This window comes from Simochromis diagramma, unplaced genomic scaffold (genome assembly GCF_900408965.1).
Source record: "Simochromis diagramma unplaced genomic scaffold, fSimDia1.1 OVJJ01000603.1, whole genome shotgun sequence".
Taxonomy (NCBI): domain Eukaryota; kingdom Metazoa; phylum Chordata; class Actinopteri; order Cichliformes; family Cichlidae; genus Simochromis; species Simochromis diagramma.
Window position 1 is genome coordinate 6,767,041 of NW_024387414.1, and position 25,976 is coordinate 6,793,016.

Genomic DNA, 25,976 nt, shown 5'->3' on the forward strand with positions numbered 1-25,976 from the left:
CAGTTTGCCTGTATTTATATCTCAAAACAAAACATCAAGAGGAAAGATTAAACAAATTCTGAACAGGTTGATGGAAGCACAGCCTGTCAGGGGCTTACAGAACTCACAGATGGTAACAAACTGCGTTTAGCACACAGGCTACACTCCACTGGTTAGTTACTATATTCAAAGTCGTAGCTAAACTCAGAACTTTAAGTACAAAAAGTACCCAGTTTTTGCTTAAGGTAGAGTAAAAACACCACATTGAAGAAATACTAGATTAGAGTTAATATCCATTGTATGGCTTATGTGTTTCTGGTATGCCAGATGACATGCAGATGACCATCCACTGAAACAAGCTGTTTTAGCTCCTTTCGCCTTAAGACAGCTTCTTCCTGATTGGCTGCCTCTCACAAACACAGGGACCACTATCCTCACCAACAGACCTGGAGCCTTATTGCATTTTGACACCTGCAGTTTGCTTACTCTGATGCAAACTGCAGGTGTTTGCATCAGAAAACCTGTAGGTTTTCCTCATGGTTTAGTTTCTTTTCACAAAGAAAACACAAAAGAGTGAGATCTAAATTATTTTTAAAATGTGTTCAGAGTGAGGTATCCATTTAATGTTTAAATACCATAACAGAATACAGTATTGATGCAAAGGATAAACTGTGATACAAATTTCAGATTACATCATCTGCACAGGCAATATTCTTTATTCACCTTATCACAATTGTTTGGTATCTTGACAAACTCCTGAGAAAATATTTGCACCTTTATCTAGCACCAGTTTACTTTGGCTCTTATTTGACATTTTGTGCTACAGGTCCAGGAACAATCAGGTTTCTCTGAGCTTTGTCCACTCGCTCCTTTTTTTCCAGGGTTCTTAATAGAGGTGGGATTCAGACAATAACAGTAAATCAAACCAAAACAATGAACTAACAATTCTCTATGTATTTATGACCCCAGGAAGCCCTTTCACAGGGAGGATAGGGAGTCGCTTGATTAAATGTAATAAAGTATAAAAATATTACTGAATGCATGTCTGGTATCAGTTCATCAGATTGCCATTGATCTGCTTTCTTCTGCTGACCTCGTGGTCATACAATATAGTGGGTGTGACAGTTCATCTGGTCTAACAGTTCCTCTTGGCCAGCAACAGTCATTCAGAGAGAGAACACAGGGGACTTCTTAAATAGCTACATCTGTGGGTCATTTCTGGTGCAGGAAATTACAAAAAAGGTTCACACTGAATGCATTGATTTCTGCATCGCATAGGGCTGCTGAGAGGTAAACAAGTTCCAGGCAATTTACTGCAGCAAGACAGTATGCTGCTGTGAATAATACCTGGAGTTCTGGGTCAAGTTACAGAGTGCACATACAGATTTCATCCTTAATAATGCTAAAACCTGACAAAACAAATACTGCTTGATGTTGTTTTAATTACCGGTAGATTAAAAAAACAAAAAGAACAACTGTGTCATTTCCAAGTGTGAAACTAAGCAGGAGTAAATATTACGTTAGAGCTTTGCTTCATTTAGACAGAAATGAGCCTAAACAAAACTTTATTTTGCCTGTGCAATCAGATATTGAGAAAAAAAATTGTTGACTCAAAACTGCACCAAATCATACCACAAAAGAAAAAGAGAATATTCAGTGAAAGAAAGCTCTGGGAAAAAAATAGTGTATAAAGCAAACCCTTTCTCTGGTAACAGAAGAACCTTGAGAAATGACATCCCCTAAGCTTGCCCTATGGCCACCCGACACCTGCTTATAGAGATGACACAACCCATTAACTCCACCTAAAGCACTGGGTGCAGCCAGCCTTTGGCCAAGCTGCTTAAGAGTCTCTTTTACAGCAGAAACTGCCTTTGAATTGCTACTAAAACAGATTTTTTTTCCCTCTGTAGCTGAAAGGCTGCACAGAGGCAGGGCATGAGCCACGTTCAAGTGCACAGCCGTCACAAATGGACCAATGAATCAAGAGACAAAGGCCCCTGAAAGCTGTTATCGAGGCAGCGATGTGACGAGTCAGGGGTGCTGAATGGACCTGTTATGGCTTCCGCTGATCCCATGGCTATCAAAATAAGCCATAATAGCCATGTGACTGCAGAGTGAATGGGAGGATGAACAGGATTAGCTTCCCAACTCATTAATCGGACCGTCTCCAACACCCTTCCTGATAATCAGCTGAGGATTCCCTAACATAGCCATGTGCACAAGACACATAATGACTGTTTATTAGCTGATTAAAGAGCCTCATTCTTACGGGGCTGCCATACAAGTGATTCTCCCTGAGGAAAAATGTAGCCAAAGAAGGTAAATATCACAAAATGACTAGTTTAATTTTAGTGTCATCTTTGGACATCCCGCCCTGCATCGTCACATCAACTACATCTGGCTCAAACAATCATGACTCAGTATCCCAGAAGAGCTTCCGACAGAGAAGGAAGTTGTTATAGTGTCTAGTTATTGAGATGCATTCTGACACATGTTCAAAAACCTGGAATAACAAAGAGTAGAACTACACAAACTCAACTACGTAAAAGTTTAAAGTTGTGAAATAATCAAGCTGTTATCTTTTTTATTTCTCTTGGTTTTACTCTGTACTTTAACCTGGAGTGGCATTATGTTGGTAGTCCACAGGTGCTGTGGACTACCACTGCATTATGTAGACATGTCTACATAATGCAGTGGTCAGCTAGGGTAGTGAATAGAAAAGAATATGTGGAAGAAATTATAACATGCTACTTTTTATTGTGCTTTAGTTGGTCCTGGATCAAAGTAGAAACAAGCATGCATGTATGTGCAACCTTTACATTTTTAATCTTTATATTTCAAGATTTTTAAAGGATTTTTTTGGTTGTTTCAAAATGCCTGAGATTACTATTGATTAGATGAACATGTAGAAACATGTAAAAGCCCATTGACACAGGCCTAGGGAATGTTGATGACCCCACTAGGCAAAAATATGTATTCCTCGCTGACTGAATGATTACTGACAGTGCTACACCAACAATCTCTTAGCAATTACTTTTATGACTAGCAGATCACTATGGTTACCTGCAGTTTGCATGTAAGGCTAAGTTGTCTACAAAAACTCACCAACTACTTGCCAACAGGAAATGAAAGTGTTAGAAGTGAAGCAAAAGACCAGAAACAGAGACAGTTTATCTTTGAAATTAAAGTTGCACCTTCTGAAATGTGCGGGTCAAAAGTAGAGCTAAATGCAATCATAAATACAATCTTTTCCATCTCTCTCTGAGAATTCCTGTAGGACTACAAGAATATATCAGCCAAAGGCTGTATCAACACTGGCAGAGCATTTCAAAAACAAAACACTTCAGGAAATAAAGACATTATGGTTTCATGGATTATCCTAAGGCGTTGACCTAGCCCCACCCCACAAGTATGATCTACGTGCCCATTCTCAGAGAAGCACTGCTCATCATTTACAGAGTTATTATCCCGCCTCAGTTTAATGACCTATAATCTTATTCATAAAACTGAATTAGACATAAAGTTCAGAACATGTTCACAGTGCTGCTGTATTCACTGGACAAAAAAAGAAAAAAGTTTGTATGAGATTTTATTAATGTTTTTAATTGTAGTTACTTTTAAAGAATTATGGTCAACATTTAAAGCATCATCAAAGCCAGCAGGCTTGAAGAGAAGCGGTTTGCCTCTTAAAACCACTTATTTCGAAATATTTAGCAAATGCTGCCTCGTTTAACAAATGTCATTAAGCAGATCAAATTTGGTTGCATTGGCCTCTTCCTGAGTCTGTATCTTTACCTGTGATGTTACAAAATGCAAAAGACACAACAAACCTTTCCTGGATACTAATCCCAAAACACCATCATGCACACTCTGGTGCAGAAAACAGGTCAGACCAGTGGACATGACAGACATGTATACCTTTGCATTAGCATTTAATAGCCTTAAAGCTTCATACAGCAGCCTTTCTAGGCCAAAAACCTCCCATTGGCCATTAATTAACTTGAAGAATGTCAATGAGGATCCTTGTTAAAGGGGCAATAGTTACCTGCGGCTGCTTCTTCACACAGCTTTTTGAATATGGCTGTGCAGAGGGAGCTGCCATCAAGGACATGGAGGTACTCTAAAGAGGGACAGAAGCCCAATATAGACCTGAGGTGTCACCCAACACCCAGGTTCCATGATGACAACATAGAAAAGTCTCAGGGAGGGGCAAAAATGAGTTTGTGCCTCAACTATAATACAAAGGAGATGAGGACAACCTGGCCTGGATACTTTATCCTTTCTGCCCTTTGTGTGTTTAAAGCAAAAAACACCAAAACACACACACACACACACATATATATATACACACATATACACATATATATACATACATACATATATATACATACATATATACATATTAGGGGTGCAACGATACACAAAATTCACGGTTCGGTTCGATACTTTGGTGTCACGGTTTGATATTTTTTCGATACAAAAAAAATGTTCATGCCTTTTTAATTTGTCATTTATTAAACTTATAAATATATATTTTAACTCAAAAGTACAGTTTTTAAATTTAATGTTGCTGAAACAAAAGTAATTTAAAAAATTTATATATCTCAGGGCTCTCAAAATTTCAAAATCCCTGGTAGCCCTTCGGGCAGGGACTCTTCAGTTTTTGGTAGCCCAAAATAAATTTAAGTAGCCCAAATAAAAAAGAGAGCAATTTTTTGATTAATGTTTTGTTTCCTTTACAATATTATACATTAAAGTATAATATTGTAAAGGAAACAAAACATTAATCAAAAAATTGTTGAAAAACAAATTACAACATTGTATAAAAATTACAATCATCAACTCAAATACTTGGTTCTAATTGAACAGAAATTTATATGAACTTGTAAGAACTGTGTAGGACATGAATCAGTCTGTGTCAGATCCTGAATTTGAAATTTCCACTGAAGTCACGGGTAAGAGACAAGTGGAACCAAGATCGAGGCCATTTGCTTTTTGAAGTTTGCAAAGACTGCTAAATTTTGCCAGTGGTAGTTCACTCTTTGCAACATAGTACGCTGTTCTAAACAGATTTTTCAGGTTTATTTTTAGTATGTTATTTGCAATTGGTGTTTGTTCTGGGAAAGATATTGCAGACTGAGCAATAATGCATTTCTTGCATTTCTCATGGGTTCTAATGGGGGCCGTTCTTAAAATGACTGGTCCCAGTAACAAAGGCGCTTGTCGACTCAGAAATCGAGAGAAAACCAACAACACACCCGGCAGAACATTATGTTATTTACACGGGTGCACATAAGTGGTCCGCATGTGCGCATTCGCTGTCAAAATAAAAGACGCGCACCAGATAAGAAGTTGCAACGCGCGTTTGCGTCCATATAAAAAGCACTGTTTTTGTCCGCTAGAGTGGGATTTTCACGGCACATTCTGCACCACATCTCTGTGCGTTCATCATTTGTTTGAAGCCAGCTCACCTCCTGCAACCACTTTTCCGAGAATACGTGCTTCTTTTGTGGTTCGGACTCTTTCTGGCATTTGTTTGGAGGTGGAGGAACACCAAAGTAATTGCTTAAAGGAGCTTCTTCGACATCTTTAAGAGTTTTAAACAAATGTCTGTCCTCCTCCAGAAAATCTTATGTATGCAAACACGCGTTGCATTTATGTGGACCACTTATGTGCAGCCCCGGTTATATAGCTCGTCATATTGCAGCCACAGAAATTCTTTTGTCCATGAAACCATAAAGCTGCACTTTCTTTTTGCCTTATAGTCTGATTTGTCATAACTTTTCCGTTTTGTGGTAAGCTTTTCTTTGGCTGTCACGTCTTCACCCTGACCTGTCTTATTTGGCTCAGCAGAACTAAAATAAATATCCTGCTACTTATACACACACACACACATAACGGTCAGCGATTCTCTGCGCGATCAACCTCTCATATGTTTAAGCTTGCTGCGGGAGATTTCACTTGTTATGTTTGCATAGTAAGCTAACGATTGATAAGACGATGTCAGAGGAATTGGTGCGCAAATTATCATCACTCACCAATCAGTGCTGTCGCTCTCTAGCGATTTTGCAAGCCCTGTATCTGATTGAGGAATCACTCATCTTTGGAAAAGAGAGTTTATTACAGAGAAATAGCTCTTTCCAAAATAAAAGCTATACTATACGCTTCTTCTGGGCTATATTCTCAGCAGCATATTGTAGCGGGTCAGGGCTGTTCGGGGTTCTGTTTGTACAGTTATGTTTTGTTTATGTTGCCATAGTGACGGGTGACGCCCTCTCGCTGCGACGGTGTGTCCTTCCGGGGTCAGAGGGCGCCCTGTGTGTTGTTGTTAGCTAGCGGCAGTGTTCTTCTGCAGATGTCAATAAACGGCTGTGCTCCCTGGCTAGCTCACGGGAAGCAAGACCAAACGACACCTCCGTCTCCTCCTTGTCTGAGCTCGCCACATTGGTGTCAGAAGTGGGATGATGGTGGCACCCCATGTTCTGACCCGAGTGACTTTTCCCCCGCCGGTCGTGACCGGCCGGTGCGCCAAAAGAAGGCACCTGGACATTTGCAAAGTGAAAGCAAAAAACACGCGCAAATTCAAACGCGATTTCAATATGTCACATATTGACAGTGGCTCACCGATGCCAATGACATAATTACCCAGCTACATTTCCGAAAGAATGCAAAAGCTTTGACATATATTTTTCCTTCCTACAATAGCCCGACGGGCAGGGCAGAGATAGATTTTGGTAGTACGACTGGAAAAATCGCTAGCTCCAGGACGTCGGGCTAGCGATTTTGCAAGCCCTGTGTTACAGGCATGGCCCTTTAAGGATGAAGCCTGATGGGAAATGTATTCGGGATGTGTGTAGCGGGACTGCCTGGTGTGTGTGTGAAGAGAGAGAGCGGAGAAGGTGAAAAAGCAACGGTTAGCTACAGAAGAGACGAAAAGAAAATAAATAAAAGGAATATAATAACTCCCTCGACAGCCAGAGTTGTGTCGGCGATGCTCGCTGTGAGTAAACTGTTTCAGCCCACTGTACGCGGTGTTCGTGCCTTAGAGAAGAAATAAAGTTCGGTGAAGCAGTTTCCTACGCCTCCTTCGATCTTTTTGCTAGCGGAGTTGACCTGTATAGTAAGCTGTTGCCGGCTACGAGTCAGTTACGGAACCTTCAAGTAACTGCCAGAGGTTTCCTTACTACGGTTCGGGGCAGCGGATCTGGCGCAGTAACACCTGTATCTGATTGAGGAATCAGTCATCTTTGGAAAAGAGAGTTTATTACAGAGAAATGGCTCTTTCCAAAATAAAAGCTATACTATACGCTTCTTCTGGGCTATATTCTCAGCAGCATATTGTAGCGGGTCAGGGCTGTTCGGGGTTCTGTTTGTACAGTTATGTTTTGTTTATGTTGCCATAGTGACGGGTGACGCCCTCTCGCTGCGATGGTGTGTCCTTCCGGGGTCAGAGGGCGCCTTGTGTGTTGTTGTTGTTGTTGCTGTGTGGTTGCCGCGCTGAGCAGTTAGCTAGCGGCAGTGTTCTTCTGCAGATGTCAATAAACGGCTGTGCTCCCTGGCTAGCTCACGGGAAGCAAGACCAAACGACACCTCCGTCTCCTCCTTGTCTGAGCTCGCCACATTGGTGTCAGAAGTGGGATGATGGTGGCACCCCATGTTCTGACCCGAGTGACCCCGGCCGGTGCGCCAAAAGAAGGCACCTGGACATTTGCAGGACTTTGTGTGGGGTAATGGGGTCGTCTGGGACGACTGACCCCTTAGGTGGGGGCTATGTAGCGGGTCAGGGCTGTTCGGGGTACTGTTTGTACAGTTATGTTTTGTTTATGTTGCCATAGTGACGGGTGACGCCTTCTCGCTGAGACGGTGTGTCCTTCCGGGGTCAGAGGGCGCTCTGTGTGTTGTTGTTGCTGTGCGGCTGCCGCGCTGAGCAGTTAGCTAGCGGCAGTGTTCTTCTGCAGATGTCAATAAACGGCTGTGCTCCCTGGCTAGCTCACGGGAAGCAAGACCAAACGATACCTCCGTCTCCTCCTTGTCTGAGCTCGCCACAATATTAAACATATCAGGTCTCCATAAGGAGAATCATGTGCTAACGGCTGTCTAAATGACTCGGGTAAAGTTTGTAGCATGCATGCTTGTTGTTTTTGTCTGCTTCCACTTGTCTTTGCACTAGGATGATGTTGGCGTAAATGTGCAGTCATATTCCTTGTGTTCCCACTAGTGCTGTCAGCGTTAATCTCGTTGAAATGACGTTAACGCCACAACACGGCAAATCTCCGTTAACGAGCTACCCCTGCATGGGGCTAGACGGCCAACACGTTAACGAGCTAACTGCGCTAACACACTAGTTCCCACCCATGTAATTGAGCATTGCATGGCACATCCAACATACTGTTTTACTTTAGTCCATGACCTTACCTTCAGGGTCATACACATGAAAACCAAAATAATTCCAAACGCCAGATCTGAATGAGGGTGGGGGAGGTTCAATTTGCCATGTTGCAAGGAGAGCTTAACTTCTGTCTCGCTAGCTTGCCCTGCGCTCTTCCTTCTGACGATGCTGTCTGTGTGTATATATATATATATATATATATATATATATACACATACACACAATGTGTGTGTGTGTGTACAGTTTTAATACACAGAAACCATCCCTTAAAAGCATCTACTTGGGATTTTTGTCTCGATGCATGCTCAATCATCCGGGTAAGGAAATCCCAAAAGGTTCATTCTGTTCATCTGGACGTAGCGTTCTCAGTGGGGAGAAACGTTTCATCACTCATCCAAGTGACTTCTTCGTTCTCAGCTGAATGCAGGTTTCAACAATCTTGTAAACAGTACATTTGCATAATGACTGAAACTAGCACCACCAAGTCATCGGTTCAGGTATGTGATACTTGGGATTTTTGCGAGGCAAACTAAGATCACTGACACTAGGAGAAAGTTTACAGGTTCACAGCTCAAGTCACGCTTGCTTTAGTGTAAGGCCTCAAGGTACAGTAAGAGGCTTTGAAAGAAAGCCTCCACCAAATGGCATACAAGAGTGCCAGGGAGACAGCTTTCAGGCTGGTTTTAAAGTCTCACGAAACACAGGCATTAAATGTCCTTGATCCCCACGTCAAACGCTTTGTTAAGACTTAGAAATGAACGTGCTCTGAATGAATATTGAATCAGAGTTTACGTGTTAAAGTTGCTGTTTAAATACTAGGCCTTTTAAGGATGAAGGAGTTCAAGCAGTTTGTCCAAATAAATGTTTCATTCCAAACATGAACAATATCTGACTCACAAGGCCTCTAAAACTCTAGACGATGATATCAGTCAAATTCATGAAGAATTCACTGGAACATTTGGGCCCGTTGAGAGTTTGCTGCATGAATAGAGCTGTGCCACACTGGAGGAGGATTAAAGCGCCGTATGGCTCAGCTGGGTTTGATGTTTAACCCAGAGGTTTGTTTAACCTCTCACATTCTCTCTCCCTGGTTAACCGCTAGTTACTCACCTACTGCTACAACATGACCATTGCTGAGAGAGAGCACCTGCTTTACGCTGCACCCTTGTCTGGTTCTTTTTACGGTTCACTATCAGCCCTGCTCCTCTGAAGCACTGCTAAATTAGTCAGGGCAACGTCACCTCCTCAACAACCCCACCACAGTTACTTCGACACACCATGTTGACTACCACTTAGGTAGTCACGGCTGTTTGATTTAATCAAACCGGGCTATTGTCTCTATGAACAGATATGAGACCGCGGTGGTGACGCGACCTCACCCTGCCTCACAAAAGCTGCCTCTGTGCAGAGACAGCACACAAATGCTGGCTGACAACACAAGGCCGGGGTATGAAAGGTCTCCTCAGTGCGTGGTGACAGTTATTACCCTCTCCACTGAAACCAAATACCTGTGAGCCCAGATAGCATTATCTTATTGTGAGGCACACTGGGGGCCAGCCTGTAATCAGGGCCCAGGCCTTCACCAACTCTCCTCCTTAGGTTTAAAGCCATCCCTTCCCTTCGGTTTCCACACGATGGAAAATCTGTCTATTTGATTCTTCCCTGACACCTAGATGATTTATATTTATCAGGAAGTTTAAATTCTCTCAGGACTACATGAAAAAAATCTGTTGAAAATGAACAAGAAAGCTTTTATGCAATAAATTCAGCAGGATTCCAAATGCACAATCCATTCACTGGCAGGCGATGGGTGAGCATTGCACAAAATCTCTCAAAATGATCATCTGACATTTCATGGGACCACAGTGTTAGTTACAAAACGAACTACTACGGAGTACAAAACAGAGGGCAAAAAGCACACAGAAAGATGGGGAGACAGCAAAGTTTTAGAAAAGGAAAGTGCTGGTTAGTCTCATTTGGGAGGTAAGAGGTTTAGCCAAGAGAATCCTGAGCAACGCTAACCCCAGCTTCACAGCAGGCATGATCAGATTAATATTACGTCTACAGCGAGACTGATGCACATTGTTAGGTAACTGCTACATGAAGTACCAAAGTTACATGTGAAATTAATGTATGTAAATACTTAATTCTTTGATAGCACAGCAGCTTTTTGGTTAGTGTTAGCATTAGACAGTATTGGCCTGAACCTAAGGTTTGGTACTCTCTCAGTCAAGTTAAGACATGCAAGTTCTGTCAATCAGACCCTCTAAATTGCTCCCAAATATGCATGTGTTTGTGTGTGTTTACACTCCTGACCTCTCTTGGATCATTTCGGTGAGTTCCACAATTCAGATAACAAGTAGCTGTCAACCGTTTCACCACTTCTTTAGAAATGGTTTTAAAATAGGAATCTACAGCTACTGCAGTTTGTTTGGGGAACTGAATTCCCAGTGGGGCATGCAAGTTTCTACACAAGACACTTTTAAGTTGCATTATGAGAAATAAATGACATCCACCCCAAAACGGATCACGCCTGCCATGTGATCAAACAGGAGACAACTAAAAAAGAAACTGAAGAGTAAAAAATTTAGAACAATAATGTGAATGAGAAAGCCGTCAGAACCCTGTTTTCACCAATTACAGGAAGATTTTGGAAAATAAAGAAGTGAAGCTTCCATATTCTGTCTCAAAGCACATCTTTCACAGTATTCCTACCAGTTTAATGATGCCCTATAGAATGTATTAATTTGCAGCTTTAAAAATGGCTTTCAAGGAAACGTGTGTGTTGAGATAAATATGTAAATTCCCATGAGGAGAGCCCAATTACAACTTTAACAGCGGTCATATTAGTTGTTATTGAACGCATTATCAGTGAGGCAGACATTGCTAGGTGCATCACAGACTTTGCCCCAGGGAATTGCATCAAAACAAACACGAGAAAGACAACCTGCAAATTCAGTGTGCCGCTTCACACATGGCAATGCTTTTATTTAGTCATCATCACCGCCTACAACATAAAAGCTGCTTGTTGAATTGCTCTTATAATTCTGTCACATCACACTGAGAATCAACTTTCAAAGCTTTTGTCTCAGCCAACTAAGACGCACATGAAGGCATCAATGGAAACCTTACCCACAGTTTATTTGACGACACCGGCTGTGAGCAGACTCCTTCAGGTGATCATTAAATTAATTTTAAGTCCATCAGAGAGAGCAGGTGTGTTTATACTAGGCAGGTATTCTCAGTAGGCATGCAAGCTCTCACCACACTGATTACACTGAGCTAAATATGGCTTTGTGCTAACACAGACAGTAGGCTGATCAAAGCCCTGATGTCACAGGGCACAGGCGGAGCCAACAGACTACAGGTCAGGTGTATGCCGCAACTGCAGTGGCATAACTGCAAGTGTACTCTTTTTTTAGCAATGCTGCAGTTTTGAGCATGTGCAGATACACAGGTTCTACTTATGGCAACATGTTTGGGAATTCAGATCACCCTAAATGTTGTGATGATTTTTATATATTAATGTAAATCCTGATATTGAACCAGAAAAGAATAGATAGTAAACACACTGTAACTGATTTCATCTGGTGGAAAAGTAATCAGAAGTAATCAATGGCAACAGTGGCTTGGTACATTAAAAGTCCTGCAGTCACATTTATAAATCAAGTGTGCATTCATCGGAAAAATGGTTTATGACTTGATTTATCTGCTAAGTTTGGTTCAAAACAAGTCAATTGGTCCCAGGTTCTCACATATAAGAATATTTAGTTTTTCAATCGTTTAAAAAAAATTACAGAAAATTTGGGGGGGGAGCTTTCACTGTTGAACAGATTTTACATTTTTACAAAATATAACTATTTAAGTCACAACATATTCAAAAACAAAAATAATCATTAGCTGCAGCCCAATTCAGCTACAGGGTATTTTTATTTTCTAGGTACAGACACCATCTATCCCCACACCGTTCCATCTTTTTCCCCCTCCTTGTATGCTGGTCAGGTTTTTGTGTGGAAAACCTCAGTGTCATCCAGATCCATCTACAGAAACTATGGACTGTATAAAAGTTGGAGGCAGCCACCGTGACCTCTTCTATTTTTTTCTCAGCACCTGAATTTGGTTATTAAACTACAAGAAACCAAACTTAGACAAGAGGGTGGCGTTCCTAGTTATTAGCTAATGCTAGTGAGCTAGGTTAGCAACCTGCATCAATAAACTGTACGATTGAAATGTATCTGCAATTTAGTGCTAACTGACTAAAAAACGAACAAAATAATAGAATTTTCACAAAACATTCATTTTTCAGCCGCTTGAAGGACACATGAACCAGCTCTGATTGGACTGGCCCTAAAACTCAAGTCCACTTACAGAAGGATGACAGGACTGTGCAACAATACTGAATTAGCTAATCTGCCAATTAGCTAGTCAGTCATACGATGGCAACCTGCTTGAGACGAGAATGACTGCATTCTGGTTACGTTCCTATATAAACGCACGTTTGCCAAGCGAATTTATGTTTTCAAACCTATGTAAGTCTATGTAGTACATGTGAATTTCCATGTCAGACTTCCAATTTTCACATATTCATCATTTATCACCATATTACAACCAACAGATTGCATGTAATTGCCAATTTGATCCCATTCAATTGCAAATCAATAGCTGACTAAGACTTCGTCTTATTGCCACTTTACCTCCATCTAGATGCACCAAAATCACTTTGAAGACGGCGACTGAGCGTGAGCGGTCGCAGACCTGTTCCCTATTTTCGAATCAAGTACTTCAAAGGAAACAAGATCACAAGTTTATTGAACACGGTCAATAATTTTGGTCGTGCCTCATTCTTCAACTACCGTTTTCTCCAGTGCGACAGTAGCACAAAGGAGACACGACACAGGACTGGTTTAGCAGTGGAAGAACTTTCAGAATAAAACACATGTAACACCTTACAAATAAAGAAAACTGCTGCAATTTATCCTTCTACATGTTAACTGTGAGGTAGAAAAAAGCAGCGGACCAACATTCAGAAAGAAGTGTTGTAGACATATATCTCGACTTCGCGTCAGAAGTCAACTAACAGTGATGTTAGTTGGTTTGTATCCTGGCAGGCTTTATAATCTGTTACCTAGTTTAAGTAAATCAAGTAAATTAGCAGAAGTTGAGGATCATCATAACCTTTTGACTATCTCGCACACCTTTGTTTCTCAAGTACGGCTCCCAAACATCACCTGCATACTGAAATCAGATTTCACTATGTAAACACAAGACCTCCTCCAGATGCCTTTAAATCCGCTAGTAAATATTCAAGCTGTTCCTCATCCATCTAGGCAATCCAGTTTTTGTATGTTGTCTTCTGTTTGTTCTGTTTGTCTTCCCGTTGTGTTGGCACAAAAAGGCTTATTTCTGTTCAATAAAGAAATTCCCAGAGTTATATTTATTATTAGGTTTTTAATAAAAGGCTATTCTAACCAATTCCCAAGGTGATTTAAATTATCTGACATCTGTGTCATTAAAAAGAGCTAATCTGATCAAACACAAGTAAATAACAGAGGGTTTAGCAGAATGCATGCAAATGGAGAAACTGCTACGGTTATACTTGTTTACAGGATTATAAAATCCTGCTGCACATGTTGGTAACAGAGAGAGGGTTGTAAATAATTCATCATAAGCAAACATTAAGAAATCAAAGTTAGCATTTTGTCACAAAGCTGGTACTTTTCATGATGTCAAATTTTGATATCAACATAGGCACATTAACAATTAACATCAAAGCGTTCTCAATAATTTCCAGAAGAAAATAAACTCTGCTCCAGGGCACAAAGTTTGGACAAGCTGTGGAAATAGCTGCTGTTTTGGAACAATGAGTGCGGCTGCTGTTTGGCGTGCTGAGAGGATTCCAGTGATTCCAGCCTTAACAAAAACTAAGTCAAGGCTTTATTGTGAATATCAGTGGGGAATTCAGCAGTCGCCCTCCCAGGCATACCAAAACTTATCCCTGAGACAGCACTACATGATGAACTAGTACCTGTAAGACTTCCTCTAATGCTTCCATTCTATAGCAAATACAGTGTAATTACAAGGCCCACACTGTGCGTATCCTCCATCATCATTAAATTAGGGGGTTTGTAAAGATGAGAAATTGACGGGGTTCTGCTTGGAGCCAGCAGGATCCTCATGGAAATTTACAGTACTCAAAATGGGAGGCCAACTCCTCTTTCATTTGTCTCTCATAACGGAGCTAAACATATATCGCTAACTAGGACGTCCTAAGAAATAAACCTGAATTTTGCAGGGAAAGCTGCAGAGAGCAGAGTAATAAGCTTTTGTGTAGTGGAAAAGTTGCACAGTCCTCTCCTGATAGCTTGTGTGTTATGGAAAAAAAACGTGGAATGATGTGTACTGGTGAAAGAGCTCAGCTGCAGCTCGGTTTACTGTTGCGCTCACTTTCTGTCATGTTTGTTAATACCATCATCTGAAGATGGATATAATACATGGTGTGAGACCATTTTTAAAAGACGACATATCCAGTAAGTGCCACTCTAACAAAATCACGATATTAACATTTCATTCTGGTTTGCAAATCTCAAGTTAGTGGTTTGAATTTCACGCTGATCTTCACATCTAAAACTTCAAAGGAAAGTAAAAAAAAAACATGTTTGTAAAATATTAAATGAGACTTATTATGCTTTCTCTTAAATTTATAGATGCCCATTAAAAATATGCCCAAAGTTTCAAATAATAAAGAAACTGTTTGTCAAAGTAATCTCTGCACCAAAAGCTCAGGCTTCATACTCCACTCAACGTTTCAGATAGTTTTTTTCCCACTCTTAAAGTTGTGTGACAGCAAATATGTATGAGAGCAAATATCCTTCCCAGTCATTTCAGTCAAAAAGCTCTGGATGTGTGCACAAAGCTAAACTGACCTGCTGTTCAAAGCTAGTTTAAAGGGAGAGAGGCCGCAATTGCTTACTTCACTTCATACAGTGGAAGAACTGAGGCCACACCAAGGCCCAATATTAGTGAAATAAGGATTATTTTAAATGGCAAAACATACAAAGCTTATCTAGGAGTGTCCTCAAAAAGACCAATATGGAAGATGAAAATGAACAGGTTCCCATTAAATTCACAAACAGTCATGAAAATTTGGATGATTTTGAATTACTGCAACTGAAAACTTCTTTGACCAACACCTGACAGGATAAGCAACTGCTCAAACACTGAGAAAACAGTTTAACATTATTCAAACACATTGACACATTACACAAGTACAAAGCACATTTGAAGTATAGAAGTGTTAAGTTAATGAACTAGGTGAGTTTGCAGGGCTGATTCGAAGTCTTTATAAAGCTATTCTGTACTCGCTGTCAAAGTACTAGTAATTAAGGCACTGCAATCTCACATCTCTACAATATATCTGCTTCATATTTATCAACTTGGAAATTTCCTTTTGCAACATAAAAGTTCATATCAACTAGGTGAAGTGTTACTGCAAATGTGACACACCCACTGTGTAAGAGGTTTCAAGAAGGAAGTGGCAACAGGTCCATTTCCTTCTTTCTGTCTTGGTCAAAGAATATAATATGGGGATGATGGATACTTGGCCTACATTCATTGGCGCCGACTCATTTTTACAGGACAATTGCACAGTCAAAGGCATGCATGGAGCGATACAAAATAGATGAGTGGGCTGCTTGATAGATAACAGAGCCAGTTCTACCAAGTCAACAATGACAGCAGGAAATCTCTGTAAACAAGTCAGATTACCAGGGTCATGAGGGAGTGACAACAAATGTGAGCAGTGTCACCTGTTCTCACTTTTACTCTTGCCATTACTAGGGCTTATTTAAAGATGAAACACTAGTGTGGAATCCAAGGATCCAACATTATTATAGACTGGGTGATAGCGTGAGTATTAAGAAAGCGTAGAATCACTTGTCAGATTAGTGTTGATGTTGAGGCCAGAGATAATCCTCAAAGACACTGGAAAAATGTAAAACATTTAGCACCCGACTCTTTTTAAGACAATAAGAAGATTCTCTTTAAACAAGCCACTGATCGGCTTCACTGCTTGTACCCAGGCAAGTGGGATAAACTCAAATTAACCAGGAAGTGAAGAAGATGAGGCTTGTGTTGTGACTTCAGAGCGAAGCTATGGGTGTGTTACAACATGGGAACCCAGAAAGCAGCCATGCCTTGGTGGCTCGCCCTTTGAACATGTTCAAATGGGTGAGGTCAAGCGGGTGTAAGTGAATTAGTAGGCCACTGCTTTTGCTTACATGTGTGCAGACCTTCCCAACAAACCAGGAAGTAAAATCAGCTCTTGGAAGTAGGCTTCCTTAATGAGGAAAAAAATAACCCGGAAAAGATTTTAAGTATCTGCCCAACCCAACAATGACTTTAATTTGTTTTTGTGCTTGTGGGGGGTTATTAGAGGCAGAGTCAGTATAATTATTGACAGTTACCAGGGTTTCGGCTTCATACAAAAAAACAAAAGAAAAATAGTGCCAAAGATCCGACAATTTTTTTTTAATGAAACCAGTTGATTTATTTTTGGTTATAGATCATTTTATTAATTTAATAATTAACATAATTTAATATAAATTTTGATCATTTAATTTAATAAACAGCCAAAATAGGTGTAATCACCTCAAAAGGCCAACTTTGAGCCGATAAAAAACTCTGATAACAACTGGGTAATCTGAGTGTTCCTCATTAAATCCTTAAGAGTGGTAAAGATCAATCATTTGAAAATAAGTAATCATACAAATCAATTTTATTTCTCTCAGAATGACATATATATATGTAAATATAGCTAATTATTAAATTAAATTCCAGGCCTTTTTTTGAGAACCAACTATGACATCACTGTTGAGGATGTATCCATTTCGGATTCTTTTTACATTTGCACATAGATACACCTTACCAGAGCTACCTTAATTTTCATGGCACACATTCATCCAGGTGCTTACGACTGGCCTCCTATCAGCTCGAAGCAATCAGGTTGTTCTCCTCTATGGTACTTTGAACCAGAGAATGGTTACTCACGCTCACCTTCCTTTTTTACGACAGTGCTGAGATTATTGTAAACAATGGAGAATATGCTATGCTAAACAAACTATGTAATGACATCATTTCCCATCATTCCCGCACACACACACACACACAGATAGATAGATAGATAGATAGATAGATAGATAGATAGATAGATAGATAGATAGATAGATAGATAGATTCATTTTCTTATTGCCACATATCAAATAACCATTTAAATTTAATAACTACTGTCCATCTATCTATCTTATTGCACTTATCCAGTTCAGGGTTGCAGTGGGATATGCTACTTAGCCAAGCTGCAAAAAGGGCAAGAGCCAGGGTACACCTTGGACAGGTTGCCATTATGTCACTGTACTAAAATAGAGATACAGACAACCATTTTTACTCACATTCACACCTTTTGGCAGTTTAGAATCACCAATTGAACTAACATCACTACCAGGTTTTTGGACTGTCGGAAGAAGCCAGGGTACCCAAAGAGAACCCATGAGGAGAAGACGGTCACTAGATGGTGGATACAAACTCAGAACCTTCTTCTATGAGGCAACAGTGCTTACCACCATGCTGTGTGGCATTAGTGTGGCACATTGGTGGATGTTTATTTTAAACACTGCACGTATATTCAAGTAATCTCTATGTGCCAATAAAAAGCTTTAAATGCCTGATTTCTGACAGTTTTTCTACCCTTAAAACTGTATCATGTCAACAAGAAGGGATCTTTTTAAAATATTCATCTCAGATGCAAGAGATGAGAGATATATCTTATTTTTTTAAATAACTCAAGCAGGTAGCAGACCCACCCACCTGCTTTTAGACTTTCTGTTTGCTTTTAGACTTCTTCTACAAGTTCTTCTACAAAAAACTTGTAGAAGAAGGGAAAACAGCTTCTTTTCTGGCAACGCAGGAACCAAAGAGCTACACTGAGGCCAAGTATGAGATAAATAATGATTACTTTGAACTCTGAATCATGCAAAGTTACTCTTTGACTATTTTATGACTTGATCTATTTAAACTACATACACCTGAAGACTTTTTTAACCAAGCCCAGACGCCAGGAACATTTGGTTTAAAATTCTCTTGGTGGGGGTTATACACTGCACAAAGTACAAAACAGCCCGAAATCATGGTAAAAGAAGGTCAGCGAGCTGGGTGGTGGAAATGAGGGGCCTAGTATAAGATAAGGGTTAGTTGAAATCATGCAAAGCTACTTTAGTAGAATTAACATATAAAGAATAATAGGGCTCCTTAAATAATACAATCCTAAATACTATTATCTAATGAGCACAACATTTAATGCTAGTATGAGAGCTTTCGGAGTGGTGATATAAGCGTACTTGCATAAGTCACAAGCATTTCTTCTTTACCTCCTAAACTTTAGCTTCTTTTGAACAGTATCATTTTACACGTCTATGTTGGTCTTCGTCGTTTTAAAGCTAGCAGAAACGTGAGAAGCTCTAGCTTTTGGCCCCACAGGCTCTAAGTGAAGATGTCATGGCTACCAAGCAACATGTTAATAAACCCACCCAGCAGCCATTTAACAACTTCTTTCAATGTAAAACAACCCCGATACGTACAAAGCCACGCCGGGCTCCATTCATAGTACAGCTGATAACGGGTTTACATAAAGGAGTCCTCTTACCTTCAGCACTTGAAGCTCAGCGTGAAGAAGATGAAAAGGAATGTTCTGAACACATAATAATCCTCCTGTTGGTGAACTCGCAGTATTTGGATGTTCAAAAAAAGAGTGAAAAGTTGCGCAGCGATCAGGTTTTCAAACCAAAAGTGTTCTCTTCAAGGAACAAGACTGACTTTCTCAGAGTTGTTAGTGTTTCCCAGGACAACTCAATGGGGAGGAGTCAGCACGAGGACTATTAAAAGCTCAGTGGTTTGTTTTTCATGGAGTAGACTTTCAGACAAGAGGAAGTCAGTGTAAACTCGTGAGGGGGGGCTTGAGTAACTTTAGTGATTTCCCAAAAATTACTTCGAGAGGGAACTAATATTGTGAAACGGTCACTGTCCGGGTTTGTGAAAAAGTATCGTGGTCGGTCCCCAGAGTCGAAATGAAAAAGCGGAGGAAGCTGGAAAGATCAGATTAACATCCCGTCTGTGCTTTTCACAATAAAGGAACACGAACCCTGCACGCTACTAGGACCAAGGTGTCATGGACCGCATACCACCGAACTAATAACTAGATCACTGAATGAAAACACATTCATAGTTACTTCGGAAAACTTGAAAATGAAAACTACGTGAAAGTCTGTGTCATAAATAAGAAAGGAATATATGAGAAGGACTTTTCATTTTTATTTTGAGAATAAAGTTGAAATTGTGATAGCTATGAAAATAAAACATATGGGTGGAGCTGAAATATTGCTTTGAGAATAAAGTCAAAATGTCGGAATAAATGTGAAAAGTTACATCCAGAAGAAACAGTAGTTTTTTTTTCTTTCAAAATTAAAGCTGAAGTCAAAAGACTAAAACTCAAATATTAAGATAATCAAGGAAATGTTACCGGTATTAAGTCAAATTAGGGCAGCTAGTGCACAGCTCCCCAGAAAAATGCCTTGTGCTTAAAAATCATTTAATCACACTACAGATTGACAACTTTGGGAGCTAATCTTATTCTTTAAACTTACTTTATTCTTTACATACATTTTCAATTTCACTTTCAAAACTTTGACTTTACGCTCACAATGCAAATAAAAAAAATACTTCTAACATTTTTTCTTAATTGTGGCCTTAACAAAACTTTGAATAGATCCCCAAAAAAAGTACTTTAAACTATCAAGACATTTACATTACTGTGTAGTAACAGAACAACAGGAATAGTGATGCGTTTAGTAACAGTAATGCATGCAAATGATTTGAAGGATGACTGCATCCAGTGGTTTCCAGTGTGTTTGACACCGCCTGCTCTGGGAGACATCGTCTTAAATACAAACACACAAACAATAATGGTTTGGCATCACTTTGCCATGTATCTGCATGGATTTTTAAACTTAGAAGCTAAAATTTGTTCATATGGCCCAATGCAATAGTCTGTATTGCATTTTTCTAATGGAATGGTTGGGAGTACTACATTTATTGGTCCTATGATGGGTCAGATTATTTGGGAATGATGGCACTTACATGGCAATTATTTTGACTTGCAACATAATTGTATTTTTATTTTTATTTTTCAGTACAACTGTCATGCATTTCCCAACACTCAACACTGACAGCAGATCATAATCAGAATTTTTTTTAAAAAATAGCGCTTGAAACTGCACATCCACAACATACACACACAAAGCACTTTGCTCTGTGTAACACCAGGGAAACACTTATTCAAAGTCTCCATTTTCGATTTTCATTAAGTAAAAAGAAATAAAATAACTTTATAGTTCACAAATTGTCATTAGTAGAAACTAGAAGAATTTTATACAGTAAAATTCATCAGCATATTGAAAATTTAACTACCCAAAACATAATCACACAAATCCAGATGATTTAACTATAAATGTAATCTTGTAGTTACTAATTTATTTGTAGTCAAATACGCTGAAACCATAGCAAACCCCATCTTCCACCATATAAACTTTTATTTTGAAGGGAGCGCCTCAAGCCACTAACTTTAACCACTAACTGCTGCTCAGCTGACATACAGTGATCCTACACTGCTTTCTGTAATAAGGCTAAAGAAGAAATTAAGTGAAGGTTGCTGCACATTTTGCTTAATTTAAGTTGTAGCTTCTCTGAACTACAGTGACCTTTATATGCTGGGCGGACTCTACTTTTCTATTATTACTTTGCTGAAGTCACAGAACTGCTCTGCACAGGGCTGCTATAAATCACGTCTTGTAGCAACATTAGTTGTTAGTGACGCTACACAGAGATTAAAATGCATTACACAAAGACACTGAATTCATTTGATCCATACTGGTTGCATGCCATACAGTACGGTAAAGGTCACTGATTCCAAACACATTAAGCTTCCTTTCTTGCTTTCCCCTTTTTCAGTTTGGTAATGTATCAAAAAGTGATCTATGATTTAGACTATCTATGATCTATGATTTGGACTCAGTGATGAGAGGTGAAAAGTACAATCTCCTGACATTACATTGTGAATCACAGGCGCTTTCATTTTTCAGCAGTGCAAACATTAGGTAGATGCTTATAATGTAGAACAGCGAGTTTCAGTGTTGTCTCATCATGACTGCAAATCCCTTCCAGGCAGAGGGGCGAAGAAAAACTCCTGTGGTTTCAGCTGCCCTCTGCAGGCACAGGAGGTTTTCTGCAAGGATCTCTGTTCCCAACACATTATATACAATATACTGGTAAAGGAATGCTGTTTGAAACTTTTATAACACCCCCCCCCCCTCCAAAATGCTGGAAACGCAAACATAAGTAGTTTCCAAACCCATGAAATACATTAGTCTCTTTCTGTGTTAAATGTCAACAGAAAGAAAGAAAGAAAAAAAAGAGCACAAAAAACAAGACCTTGTGTGCTCGGTTTACTCAGTCTTGTAAAGAATGCAGTGTTTAGAATAACCTTACCTTTCTTATACATACTGATACAAAGCAGGGCAGCACTGAAAAGGAGCTTTCATTCCCTCTGGCTTTAGCCGGACAGATTTATAAATAAATAAATGTATGTTGTTTGTGACTTCTATTATTTGCCTTCGGGCATCAACAAAATGAATTAGAGCTTGCAAATACCATCACATATCCTCATTCAAAAAAAGGATAATGCATGCTTATGTGTTTAAAATCAAGCCAGAGTTATTTCTGGATCTTTAGAATGACATGAACTGAGCTAATGAGAAAAAAATCAGTGTTTTTCAGCTGAGCCTTGCTGGCATGTGAGGCCACACTTCCGGATGGAATCACTTTTAATAATGTCACAGTGTCCCTGGGGCAGGAAAAAAGAAATCTTGATTGAAAATCTTTTAAAAAGAAAATCTACTGTGTAACTTCATGAACCAACTAAGAGTCTAGATAGATGACTGGCTGCCTGTATGGACAGACTGACCCGTCAGAATGAAAAAAATATTTCTGAGTATCAGTTCCCAGCTCAGAATTTGAGTTTGAGGCTGTTTCTCTCCATCCACAGATTATCTGCTGTTATGGATCACAGCTGTGACAAAAGCATTACTGATAAATCAGACCACTCTGCTGCCTTGTGCAAGTAAATGTCTCTTGCCAGAAAGAGAAAATCACAATAAATACCCCATAATCTCCAATGGTGTGTCTTTGGCTGCAGCAGAACCGGATGGATAGATGGGTGTAAAATAAATAAAACATTTTTAGACTAAATTTCTGCACAATTCTGGGAATCGTGGGTTATTGTGCTTCCATTTTTGTCGTTTCACAAAAATGAAAATACTGATCACGCTGAAAAAGATGAAAGCTTTGATGTCATAAACATACATATAAAAACACTAGAAACTAGAAAATGTTTAAATATTTAATGCTGAACCTGAAATAAAAGCTATCAAGATTTTACCTGAAACTCATACAAAGACATAAAACTTACTACCATCTTTAAAGCTCACCTTTCTGCACAGACGCTGGTATCTGGCACCTCATCAAACACATGCGTACGGTGTCATCAACACAACAGGCATACTCTTTCCATCACTGTACGTGAAATTGAACCGCATAAAAGTTGTTTTGGAGGCCCAGCAGGGATCCAGGCCTCCCAGCCATCACAAGCACAAGCATCTGGGCTCGGAGCTACGCCTCTCTCCTGCACCTGTAACCAGCCGAGGGTTAGATAAATGGCAGGTGGTATTGAAAAGGGTCCCCATTCACAGCCATACCGAGCTGCACTTAGACACATTATTGCAGCCTGGAGGAGGAGTGGAGGGATGTGGGGAGAATGATGAAGCAGAGGCGGTCTACAGAGTGCCAGAACATGAGTGAGACGGGGTAACAAGCATGACACAAAGAAGTACATAGCTGCCTTTGTGTGGTGATAAAAGAAGGTTTTGTAAGTTGGAGGATTTGGATGGAAGAGATAGAGCTGGAAAAAAAAAAGCCCCATCCTGAGTAAACACTTGGACAGAGAGACAAAAACGCACTAGTTGCAAGAGGAGGGAGGAGGTGGCAGAGAGAGGAGCGAGAGGCATATCATTTGGCTGAAGTGCCTTCAGAATAAACTGCCTCACAGCTCAGTGGAAGGACCCTCTCACTCAGCACCAGTGTCCACAAGTCTTTTAACTCTGACCTTTGTTGTTTATATACAGTTAAAGCTACACTGGGAAATGTTTGCAGTCCAAACAGCCACAGTGGGGAGATGTTTGAAAGTGTTTTTAATACTCAAGGTCAATTTAGCAGCTCTTTTGTTTGTGGTTTTTAAATTTATAAACACATAACGCTCCAGGGATCTTGCTTGAGGTTCAATTTTTAGTTTTAACCTTGTTTAACAAAGCAGTCATAGCTGCCAATTTACAAAAACTGACTCCACAGGACACTCGTGCATACAGCTCATCTAAGCCACTTGAGGCTGCCTTACAAAGTCATTCAGTCCACACAGACCCCAGTGTTAGAAAGCTACCTTCAAGACCAGACCTAGATTTCAGATGATGACCCCCCCTGGAAACCCCAAATCTGTATAACCTCCAGCATCTGATAAATAAATAATGAATATATATAAACCACCGGTTCCCAAGGGTCTCCAACCAGTCTCTAGGCCTTTGTGTCTGGGACTTTACAGTAGAAATAAAACATGCTTATACTACAAAAACGGTATTCTCCATAGCTATACAATAGGGTATTTATTTGCTGAGGCATCTATTTAGTTAATAAAAGGTTTAAAGTAAGGAATGTGGCCACTCCAAGTGACTAGACTGCTAAGTCTTTTTCAAAAATGACCTGAGCTTATTTGAGGCACTGAATTGGACTGCCTGTGTTTGCAGTGTTGATGGCGATTTCAAACATATTAAATGCAACTGCCTGACAAATAGCATGGCAAGTTGTGTGGTTAATTATAATTAACTGCCTCGACAGCCAGCAAAAGAGGTCTGTGTTCCAGGTTGGACAAATGAAATTGTAATATTTTACTGTTACGTTACTTACAATTAATTAGAAGGTGTCTGAAGGTGCAGTGTGCTAAGAAAGCTTGCAAGCCACAACTAAAACCGCATCGCAGCCAGATATGGTTACCTTTAGGTAAAAACACTGAACAAAACAGGAAATTACAAGCCAACAGAGGCCATTTTTACACACCCTTAGTGTCATTATCACAACGCCATCTAGTGGCTTTGATAATTATTAGAAAGGTGAAAGTTAGTAAACTCATATTATTATTATTATTATTATTATTATTATTATTATTATTATTATAGCTTGTGGTAAAAGATTGATTATGAGGGTTATTTTTACTTAATAAAATAAGGCTCTGTTATATTTTGCAGCATCATACAGATTTTTTTGTGTAAAAATTTGCTCAAAATCTGATTTAGATAACATGCTAGCTCGATTTAAAGCAGAGCTGCTGGATTTCTGTCCAAGACACAAGTTAAAGACAAAATTTAAGTACTACTCAAGCAAAATCTGCATTCAAAATGAGCATTTTTATCAAGTCTTCAGTCATTTAAGTCACTTCAGCCAGTACACATTAACCTACAGGAGCTGGTTACCCATGGAAAAATGAGATGATGCTCCTGGTACACGCTTTCATGCAGATGTTAATGCCAGATGAGGTCGGTGCTCCATAGTTGTAGGCAACAGCAATGCACCATGCCTAGCAGCACTCAGCAACCCTGCTCTGTAACTTTGCATAGTCTGACACTTCTCAGCTGAGTTGCTGTAGTTCCCACAATTTGGGAACCACATCCACATCAGATTACACCACCATACTAGTTTTAAATGAACCCACAAGAATTACCCATTATTTTTCAAATGTTAGTAAAGCGAGGCTGCATGACTAGGTGTTTGATTTTATATGCCTGCAAGTGTAAACACCTGAATTCAAAGATGAAGAGGTTATTATTTTATTTGTTATTTTTGATTATGGCTGATCCCTCAGAAATAACATATAGTCATTTAACCTTTAATATAACCATATTGATAAATGCAGTTTTAGATTAAATGTAAGGAAAGAATGAATAAAATCTCTATGTAAATACACAGCTTGTATGTTAAAAAAATATCACGCCAGATGCTCTGACTATTGTTCTTTGAAGTTTCATATCATTGTTACTTTGGGAAAGTTGACACATGTTCAGCATAAAAAGTTCTGACACCATAAAGATAAAAGCTTCCTCTGGGCTGTAGCTGTCTGTTTTCTCAGCAGCACTGTTCACTCAGCTGCCACCCACCATTTGTTACAGCAGAGCTTTTCACATGCTTACCTTACAGGTACAACAATTCTCAGGATACTTCATACCAATTCTCTGTAACTGTCAACTTTAAATTGACTCTGGGTGTGAGATTCTTACCATCAGATCCTTATTTTCTTCATCTCGGTGTGCAAAAAAAAGCTCCAAACTTCAAAGTGTACCTTATTATCATGATACAGTGTGGTATAATTGCACAGATAACAGTGCACCAGTCATGCTGCTGTCATTCA

At 39.6% G+C, this 25,976-nt stretch overlaps 1 protein-coding gene across 6 annotated transcripts in view; it reads right to left on the reverse strand.

The window, feature by feature from the left end:
* LOC120721343 (A-kinase anchor protein 13) overlaps positions 1 to 19,495 on the reverse strand; it is a 125,678-nt gene extending 106,183 nt beyond the window's left edge. For 3 of the 6 annotated variants that reach the window (XM_040011610.1, XM_040011609.1, XM_040011605.1), the window contains exon 1: positions 19,062 to 19,495. The gene's annotated coding sequence lies outside the window, so the exon portion shown is untranslated. Of the gene's footprint in view, positions 1 to 11,500; positions 16,895 to 19,061 lie in introns of those variants that run through there. The other 3 variants (XM_040011608.1, XM_040011607.1, XM_040011606.1) reach the window with 3 other exon arrangements.
* Between the last annotated feature and the right edge of the window lie 6,481 nt (positions 19,496 to 25,976).